The sequence below is a fragment of the Pogona vitticeps genome, chromosome 5 (genome assembly GCF_051106095.1).
Source record: "Pogona vitticeps strain Pit_001003342236 chromosome 5, PviZW2.1, whole genome shotgun sequence".
NCBI classification, from domain to species: domain Eukaryota; kingdom Metazoa; phylum Chordata; class Lepidosauria; order Squamata; family Agamidae; genus Pogona; species Pogona vitticeps.
Window position 1 is genome coordinate 51,035,892 of NC_135787.1, and position 9,913 is coordinate 51,045,804.

Genomic DNA, 9,913 nt, shown 5'->3' on the forward strand with positions numbered 1-9,913 from the left:
GACAGAGAGTTCTATACACTTCACTAAACTACAAATCTCAGAATTCTGTAGGATGTGGTCAGGATGGAAAGTTAATGAACCACTCTTGCTGCCATCTTAACATATGCCCTGCAATGTGTTAACATGATTGTCATGAGCTAATGCAGTGTGTACCGGCCACACCTGAAGACCTGCCTTCCTGGATCATGTCCAAGGATCAGTTAGTTTAGCACAGTGTTGCCTGAAATAAAAACTAAGTTTTTACAGACTGCAACCAGCTACCTTTCCATCCAGCAGCCCTAGCTTGCTGTGCCACAGAGCAGCCTGGAGGATAGAGAGGGGAGAGACAGACTCCCCCTCCCCTCAAGCAAGTCTCTGTGATACAAGCGAAGTCAGGGCTTCATCTAGAAATCTTGGATGATTGATGACTTTCCTACAACAGACCTGGCATTAAAAAGTCAGATTTTGAAGCTGGAAGGTTTTCCATCATTGTCCCCATAGCTTTTTTGGCTAGAGTCCAACCTGAAAAAATGAAATGCCAGCTAATGGCCTGCCCTCCTTTCACCATAACAGCCAGGTTGGAAACTCCTCCCTGTGATCTCTCCCTGCTGGTATTTCCACTTTCCCAGAGGGCTGTCTATCTCTCTACCTACTTACTTGCTATGACATCTTCTGTCAGGTGCTAAGGGGAAGGGGAATGGTGAAAGAATAATCCAGGCCAGACTGTTATGGGTGAAAAAATCAGGTCTATGAAGCATCATTTATATGTGAACCTGTAGTTCACACCACATGACAAATTACAAACTGCAGATCAGCCCACAAAGAATGTGTGTGTTAATTTTCTCTAGAGGGCTGATTTAATGCATAAAGAAAATAGAAATGAACAGCTTTTCCCTTTCATTCATTCATTCAGCTCTTTTTTTGTTTAATTATCTAAAAAGAAGCTAAATAATGGCAGCTACAAGGCATTCATGGAGCTAGTCACAATGTGAGCACCAATTACTGTCTCCTTAAACAGTGATATTACTGTGACTGATTGCAAAAATAAGATCTTGTGAGGCCCAAATGGTCTATTTGTGTTTATAAAAAAGGCAAAAAAAGTGTAGCCTTGAAAATGTGAATATTACCAGTGGATCCAGTGCTTGCACAGAATTTTTTTTCCCATCATGACCTCCTATTTGCTGTTACTTCTAAGCTTTCTCCTTTCTCCTAAACCTCTAAGTGATATTCTGTGTTTCTCATCTACTCACATTTGCCTCACACTATAGACATAGGAGATATCGATCATGGAAACTGCAGCCAAGAAATCAGAAGACTGAGATAAGGAAGGGCAGCAATAAAGGAATTAGAAAAGAGGATCAAGTGTAAGGATGTGTCACTGTAGGCCAAGACCAAGATCATCTGCACTATCATATTTCCAGTCACCATGTATAGGTGTGAAAGCTAGACAGTTAAGAAAGCTGGCAGGAAAAAAATGATTCATTCAAAATCTAGTGTTGGGTAAGAGCTTTGTAGAAACTCTGGATTGCCAGAAAGACAAACAAGTGGGTCCTAGATTAAATCAAGGCTGAACTACAGTATCTCTGGAGGCAAAAATGTTGAAACTAAGGCTATCCTACTTTGGGCACATCATGAGAAGACAGGATTCCCTGGAAAATATGATAATGCTGAGAAGGATTAAAGGGAGCAGGAAAAGAGGAAGACCCAATATGAGATGGACTGACAACCCAAAGGAATCCACAATTTTGAATGTACAAAAGTTGAGGACAGGAGACTGCTCATTCATGGGGTCACCATAAATTGGGGTTACTTGATGGCACACAATGACACGAATGAATACAGGCAAGCAAAGTCACCTTATGACTAAAGTGGAGATACCCCTCTTCCCAACATTTTGATGTAAGACACATCCGGCAGTAAAGTAATCTTATTACTATATTAAATCGTGACATGGCCCTACCATGTCAGAGCTTAGGAAGGAGTGGCGTTCCTCTCCCCTTTCCTTCTGTTTTCCCAGTAAAGTGTAGCGGGGGGGGGGGGGCTGGGTGATTTCCTTTCCTGGAGGAAATAGTAGACCAGCTTAGTCTAAGGTTCCCCCCCCCCCCCCGAGATGGTTTTGGTTGTTGTGTATATAGAGCCTCTGTTGGCTTCTGTTATGCCCCTGATTCACTCATTTACCCCCTTCTCCAGGGTAGGAGCTCTGATGTTAGGGAGATAAGGGCTGCTGAAATATTCAAGGTAATGATCAGGATTGAAGACCAGATACTTTTCTCTGAGGTCTGAGTTCTCTCTCTGACTCTGACTCAAAGAGAGGATCGCATCTATCACACTGGAATTTTATGATTGCAATTTAAGTACATTTGCTTAGGACCTGATTAAGAAAATGAGTTCAACAGGATCAGTGACACAGTGGCCTAATGAATGAGCTGCAAATACCTGAGGGTACAGCTGAACAGACACACATGAAAATCTTCTAATCACGGTCTGGATGAAAGACTACTAGGAGCCCATTGTAAGTGGCTCTGAACTTTCTAATTGGATGTGGATGGGTGTATATGAAAGGAACACAGGAAGCTGCCTGATGCTGGATCGCACCAGCAATCCCTCCTCTTCAGTACTGTCTGTGTTAAAACTGACTGCCATGGGCTTTCTGAGGTCTTTCCCACGGCTGGAGATGCTAGGAAAGGAACCTAAGGAGTTTGTTTTTTTCATACTCTATCACTGACCTACATTCCTTGTTTCCCATATTCACAGAATCACAACTACTCTCAGGTAGACATTCATAAAACAGAATGCATTATATACTCTGGCAGCAGCAATCCCCATGGCAACAGCAGCGAGAAAATTGCTGCCATGGTTGTAAAAATAGCTGCCACACTTTTATAAATACATAGCCTGCCCCACATTTCTGTTTCACCAAGCAATTGTGACAGTGTGACTGAAGATGGCTTGGGTCCTCAAGAGGAAAATCTGGTTTGAACTGGCCTTAAATTTTATTTCCCATTGGGCCAGTATAGCTCTGCCTTTAAGGAGAGTTTACAAACCATGCTTGGTAAGAAAGTCAGGTGTATTTTTATATCTCTTCAACTCTTGCAGCTGTAATTTGGCAAACCCACAACTCAGAAAAGTTGCTGTTTGGCGCTATGACTTCTATAATCCTCCAGCTAGCATAGTTAGTGTGAATAAAGAGACTGAACACATGTAACATTTGTGCTCTTAACCTAAACCTTAAATCAATTCCCTTTAGTGCTACACTAAAATATCAGTATGTATTTTTAGAGAATGGTTTTGAACAAACCTGAAGGTAAGCTTATCTAGCTACAGTTCAGAGATTAAAAAATAATTTTTAGATTTTTTAAAAAACAGTTGCAACTTCTATGCCTAATAAACTTTAGCCAGAATCCTATTGGTGTTTGTGTGAGGTTTGCATAAATTGCTCTAGCTAATTACAGTTGATGGATGAGGTGCCAAATGAACAATTCTGACTGTACAATTGAGGGTGTGACTAGGCACATGACTAAGGAATGCGTCAAGATCTCATAAATTAGCTGCAATTAGCCATGGAAAGTTGCACAAACATTATATGAGCAACAGCGGCATTCTGCCCTGTGTATATGAACACTGGATAAAGCCTTAACCATTTACATCTCAACCTATATAAGAAAACTAAAACTAATCCCGAATTAGCCAAGGTGTGTAGCTATTATTCAGATACTACAGCTTGGAAGTAACAATCACAATCTTTTTGGGGCAACCCCTCATTGCACAGGCAGTTTTACGATCTTGTGTGCTTGCAAAACAAGACATCCAATGCCTGCTTATGCAGGTAGAAGCTCTTTTTGTTCAAACAGGCAATCTCCACTTGCACAATGAGAAGCTGGGAGTTTTTGTGGAATTATACTGATAGGGCATTCTGATCTGCTGGTATTCAAAAAGATTCTGGCCAGTAAGCATTAGTAATTACTGATTACCAATAACGTATTACTTTGGGTGGGGGATGATGTTAACAGTTACTTTTTAGAAGTAACATAACTAGGCAATATTATTTCTTTTTGAAGAATAACAAACAAGAATAGCAAGCAACATTTACTCTTTGCTCCTAAAACATTTTGGGTGTCATTTGAAAGATATATTTTTTAAAAATATAAGCATAAAGCAAGTAAAAACCAGTGTGTTACTCTCACATCGCCAACATAGTGCTCTTCGCATTATATGTAACACAGAGTTCCTTTTGTCCTTTTACTTAAAAAAAAAGCAATGAGTAACAAACTCCAATAATAATAATAACAACAACAGCAGCAGCAGCAGCAGCAGCAGCAGCAGCAGCAGCAGCAGCAGCAGCAGCAACAACAACAACAACAACAACAACAACAACAACAACAACAACAACAACAACAACAACAACAACAACAACAACATTATTTCAAGTTCTGTCATAGGAGTGGAACTTTCCTGTTGATGAATGGAAGCCCATTCAGAAGAGAATTTAGGAAACACTTGGCTTTTTGCTATAATAATAGACTGTGTCAATATTTTTCTTTTAGTTTGTCACTTAGTTCTTTCCACAAGCAAACCATTTTATGAGCTCTTTAAATATAATACTTTCATTAAGAAATGAAGAATAAAGCAAGTTTCTTTTGGGCTGTTCCAAGGTTTAGCTTTTGATATGCAGGACTGAATTAGCAGTCAAATGCTGTTTATTATAGATAAAAAAATTTATGGGGAGGGAGTCAATGCTGGTATGTATGTTAAACATTGTGACATGCCCCTCACGTGTCCCCAGGTTGTTTCACTGGCCTGAGGCACACAACACGTTGTCTCCTTTCTGCTGCCACCACCTGACCTCTGTCAACACTCTTGAGGTCCAAGCTGATTATAAAGTTGAACAGCACAGGTTTATTGAATACAGTTCGCTTAAACAGGTTCTTCACAGACTTTATTGTATTCATTAGATTAGTAATACCATGTTTTACTCTTAACTCTCTTAGCTCTCTATAATTTCCATACTCTTAACTCCTACAGTAGCTCTGCCACACTCTCTAATTCCCACAAACTCTTACTACCGACTCTCCTCTCTGACTCTCCCTGACGGTACCCCTTAGACTCTGACTCACCCCTCCCTTCTAGTTTCTCTGGCTCCACCTCCCAACAGCTTCTATTGGTACATGCAAATAATCTCCTACATGAGCCAGAGCAGGGTGATCGCCACAAGCATAATCTGTGCACATACTGTAGTGTGTGTCTGCATTTATCTGTGTAGGAGGCACTCACAGCACACCCGCTGTACCTGTATGTTCTACTGCCCAAACAACAGCTAGCCCCAAACCCCTGCACCATATTTGTATTATTGCTATCAAACATGATGATGTTTTCTTTACTCTGCTATAACTTAACTCTGCCACAGCTTACACTGCCCTTTTTAAAAATGAGACTATTCTTGGTGAAACACAGGTTTGTTTACTTTGGTGATGCCACATAAACAAATATAGATAGATACTTGCTTTGATACAACTACTGACAAGACCACACATTTGTTCACAACACAGACAAACCACTTCCAAACTCTAATTTACAGCCTATCTAATTCCACTAACTGTCTGATTCTGACTCTTAACTGCAGTGACCTATATAGACTAATCAGCTCACAGTTCCATTCATAAACATAATTTCATACCTCTCAGCTATCACTCCTGGCACACATCTCACATGGAACTATCAATCAATCCCAGCCAGTTACTATACAAGCCAGTACAAAGCTATAGACAGCACATATTTACAGTGCAAAATCACCACCACATACATTGAAATAATACAAGACGTTTAGGATTCCAGAAGGGACAAGTGCACTTCCCCCTCCATGGACACCTATTTTTCTTGTAAGTTTTTTTTTAATTCTTTTTCCAACAAATATCTCAGAGTCAATTGCTGAGACTCTCCTCCCCTAATTTTTAATAATAAACAATAAGATGACAAATAATAAGAAAAAAGAAAGAAAAATACTATGGACACTCCTATACCTATAGATAATTTTAAAGATTGCACACGAGCTTCTTTCAAAGCCTTCTTTAAAAAGTTCTTTTTTAAAAAATTCTCAAAGACATGATCTAAGTGCTGTGGGAAGCAGAATTTTTCACTATCCTATTTCTTGTTTGTCAGTTTATAGTTCTAAATTATCTTTCTTGTTGCTTGTTCCATTTGACAGAGAGATCATGGCTGCTCTGCTTTTCTGCATATACCACAGTAGTGTTATGTTGATACCACAGTAGTGTTATGTTGATGCAATAATTTATCAAGAATAAATCAAATAAAATGTGTAGACCTTTGAGCTGACAACAGATAAGTGCAGTTTCACAATATTTTAAAATGCAACTTAATATCATTTCTCCTTATATGACAGCCAATTGCTTTATCTCACTCCAGGAAATGAGGCCCATCAGCAAAATGGAATAGAAATAAAGCAGAGGTATCTTCCCAAGATACATCAAGTCTATGACAGGTAGACAGACTGTAACACTGGGTGACATAAAGCATAACACTTAATGACACTTTTAAATTTTTCTTCGAACTTCTTCCTGAGGTTCACTTAACACCTTCTTTGCATTTTTCCAGAGCATGTATCTGTCAAGGCTGGCCCTTTCATTAGGCAAATTACCGTAAGCCAAAAGTTTTGGGGGAGAGCACTGGCATCCTTCCACCATTTCTCCAGCTTTCTGACAGAGAATCCATTTTCAGCAGGTCATGTGCTGCCTATCCTTGCCTGCAGCCTAAGATGTGGTGGAACTCACTCTCTCATTTATAGTCTTGGGGCAGTGTGTGAAGAAATTGAGTGTGGTCTTAATTAAAAATATAATAAACTCCTTCTTGTTGGCTTTTGGCTATAATAAATAATATATAGCCTATAACTTAGCAAAATTTGCTATACAGGTGTATAGCAGGTGGTAACGTTTAGATAAAAACCACTGTTGTATAGTATAATTTGGTGTTCTCCCTTATGTGTGTTTTGCGCCAGCAATTTATATTAAAATAATCATTTGTGTCTTGGTTAAAACATAAAATAACTTTTATTAATTATGAACATATATAAAACATAATTTATGGTGCTTAAACATTTGGTATGACATATTTTCTCTCTATGACATAATTAACTCTCTCATAGTTCTACTGTTACATTAATAAGCCCTATTTGTCCCTATTACATGTTTTAGTTACATCTTTATTTCCGTCTGAGGTACATATCGTGTGAGACTCTGTCTTAGTTACATGTTTAGCCCCGTCTTAGTTACATCTTGTCTGGGTCCTATCTGACAGACTTCTGACATCTACCATATACAGCAGCCTGACTGTCTACAGACACATTCTGATTGGTTCTGATTGGTTAGAATCATATCTGCTAGTTCTGCCAGAGTCACTCATTCCAGCCAGGCTGGGTGGCTGAGAGGCCTAACACCGAGGGAGGTCCGGAAGGAAAGAATGAGGAACCGGGCCTTCTTAGCAGTGGCCCTTCACCTTTGGAACAACTTGCCAGTGGAGATCCGCCTGGCTCCCTCTCTGGGTGTTTTCAGGAATAAACTTAAAACCTGGCTATTTGGGCAGGTATTCGCAAAGGCTTTCACAGCCGTGATCTAATGGTTGTTGTAGGTTTTTCGGGCTCTTTGGCCATGTTCTGAAGGTTGTTCTTCCTAACGTTTTGCCAGTCTCTGTGGCTGGCATCTTCAGAGGACAGCACTCTGTGCAGTCCTCTGTGCACAGAGTGCTGTCTTCTGAAGATGCCGGCCACAGAGCCCGGTGAAACGTTAGGAAGAACAACCTTCAGAACACGGCCAAAGAGCCCGAAAAACCCCCAAAAACTATTTGGGCAGGCTTTCCCTCCTGCCGTATTTTAATTTCTTATACTTTCACCACCTTGGATCTTTAATATATGTTTTTTTTGGTTTTTTGGTTGGTTGGTTGGTTTGTTTTTAAATTTGTAAACCGCCCAACTCTGCAGTTCTTCTTCTTCTTCTTCTTCTTCTTCATTTATTATTATTATTATTATTATTATTATTATTATTATTATTATTATTATTATTATTATTATTATTATTATTATTATTATTATTATTAGCAGCAGCAGCAGCAGCAGCAGCAGCAGCAGCAGCAGCAGCAGCAGCATAACTAAATTAAATTGAAATTGTCAATCCAACTAGCAACCACACTTGCAATGGGGGGAAAGGACACCATTTTATCCTTTACCTCAGTGGCAAAATATTTGGGGACAGCCACTGGTCTATCTCAGAAACCTGTGGCTATGGTCTACAGCAAGTTGGAAGCACTTCATTTAGACCATGTATCACCACAGAACTGTTGTGCTTGCTGCTGGCATTCAGCTGCCAGCTCTATATGGATTCCTTTCATCTATGTTCATTTATATAGGAGATGGGTCACAGATAAGGTCGGGAAGCATTCCATATGAATTTTATCACATTTAAATGCATTTACCATCAGCTCATATCCCAGGCCTTATTAATGTGATGTTAACAATATATCCACATTGGTTATTAATCACAGATGTCTTAATATTACATACTAGCGGGCCAGACTTTGTTTGTTTGTTTGTCCACATGCCTGCTCCTTTGTTCATTCAATTTATGTACTGCCCCATTAGTGCTAGCAGTACACTTGGCAGTTTACACAAGATTAAAACTCACGAAACCTAAATACCCCACAATAACAAAAAAAATACAATTCAAAAATAATAGAGCAATACAACAGACAATAATTATAACCATAAATATGAATAAACCTATAAAAATCTAGAACTGATATATTAAAAGCTATTATTGATAGCATCTCCAAGATTTGGTTATTAGAAGCAGCTTTAATTAATTCAATCAAATTTTAAAAATTAGAATTAAAACAAGCTTTCTAAGCTTGTGTCTAAGCAGTGACACAAATCTGCCTCTTTGCCTATATGTCTGCAAAACTGGCAGAGCAGCTGCAAGGAGAGGGAGAAATGCCAAGCAATGACCTGAGCCTCAGTCCTCCCTCACATCTCAGTGGTTGAAATATCCAGAAAGATTTTGAGGAGACTTTATTGAGGTGTTCAGCAGTCACTCATCTTCTCCTCTGGTGCCAGTGGGTCATTCTATTTCATTTTCAATCTCCCCATTCCTCACCGGTCATCTTTTCAAGCCTACCAATGCCAATGGGATATGAAGGGCTCATTATGATGCTGCTCTGCCCTGCATGTGAATAGTGGCTCCTTTCTCCATCCTGTAGTTGCTCCCAGAACCACACAAATTATTCTCACACTGTCCAGTTTTGCACATTTATCTGATGACAGTGCACTTCCCTAACATAAGTTATGTTCCTGTACCTGTTAAACAGAAGTTCATGCTGTATCAAATGGAACTTATTCCATAATAAGTATGCATAATAGGTGTAGTCAAATTGTCGCTGTCGAGAAATGTTGGCCTACAGATCACCACAGCCCAATGATGATGGATGATGCGATTGGCACTTCAACAAGATCTGGGAACCCACAATTTACCTGTCCCTGGTATGTAGGTTGCAGTTTTAAAAAATTTAAACCATAAAGCAGCACTTGGCTATTACATTATGTTTGTTGGGCAGCTGTTCTCAAAAGGTAATGCTCCTTCTTATAAAATTCCCAGAACCTGAATAGCCTTGTTGGCTGAGATATTGTGGCAGCTTAGAGAAAAAGTAACTTTTTCCAGCTGGACATGAAATTCTATTTCAAAATACTGAAATAATGGACAACACCAGTAATCATTATGCCAGACTGCACAGGGAAGCCATTGAAATCCACAAGCACCAGCAGAACTTCAACAAAAAAGAGGAAAGTTTGAAACTCAATAAAACTTGGCTTCTAGCTCTCAAAAATACAGCATGCAAAAGGTCAACGAACTCTACCCAGCCACAAGGACCAGGGATC